The following is a 454-nucleotide window of genomic DNA, read 5'->3' as shown; positions in this document are numbered from 1 at the left end:
ATTACAACAGGTGCAGCTATAGGCATCATGACTCGCTCAAGCAAGTCAAACAGGAAGGGCTGTTGTATACAGGGAACCCCAGCGGTAAGGATAAATGGTTGCCTAAAGTCACCAGAATGAGTCACAGATATTTCTGGCACCATCAGTGTAAGGTTAAAGTTGAAGGTTATTTCTCAGTAATGATTTTTAACCTAGAGAAAGCCAAACTCCAAGCTCTCTTCATAGATGGTTGCAGTCCACTCAATAAATGGCAAAATTATCACAGACCATGTTGGAGTATGTGAGCTGGGTACTTTGAGCAGCTGTATCACACTGACAACAGTCAGTGGCATCATGATCCCAGTGCCAGATCTACCTATCAGTGAAGAACCACATACCCTCAAAGATGTTAGGGAGGTAAAGTCCAGAACAAAGAGTGGTAAAGCAGCAAGTATTTGCAGCATCCTATTAAACA

The 454-nt window shown here is 42.7% G+C and overlaps 1 protein-coding gene across 1 annotated transcript in view; it reads right to left on the bottom strand.

The window, feature by feature from the left end:
* The window catches only part of LOC119594215 (ubiquitin carboxyl-terminal hydrolase 7-like), a gene marked incomplete in the record, with an annotated part of 30,875 nt that overhangs the window by 9,980 nt on the left and 20,441 nt on the right, over positions 1–454 (bottom strand).

The sequence above is a fragment of the Penaeus monodon genome, chromosome 33, assembly GCF_015228065.2.
Source record: "Penaeus monodon isolate SGIC_2016 chromosome 33, NSTDA_Pmon_1, whole genome shotgun sequence".
NCBI lineage: Eukaryota > Metazoa > Arthropoda > Malacostraca > Decapoda > Penaeidae > Penaeus > Penaeus monodon.
Note: the sequence above shows the minus strand (reverse complement) of the source record. Positions and strands in the feature narration are given on the sequence as shown.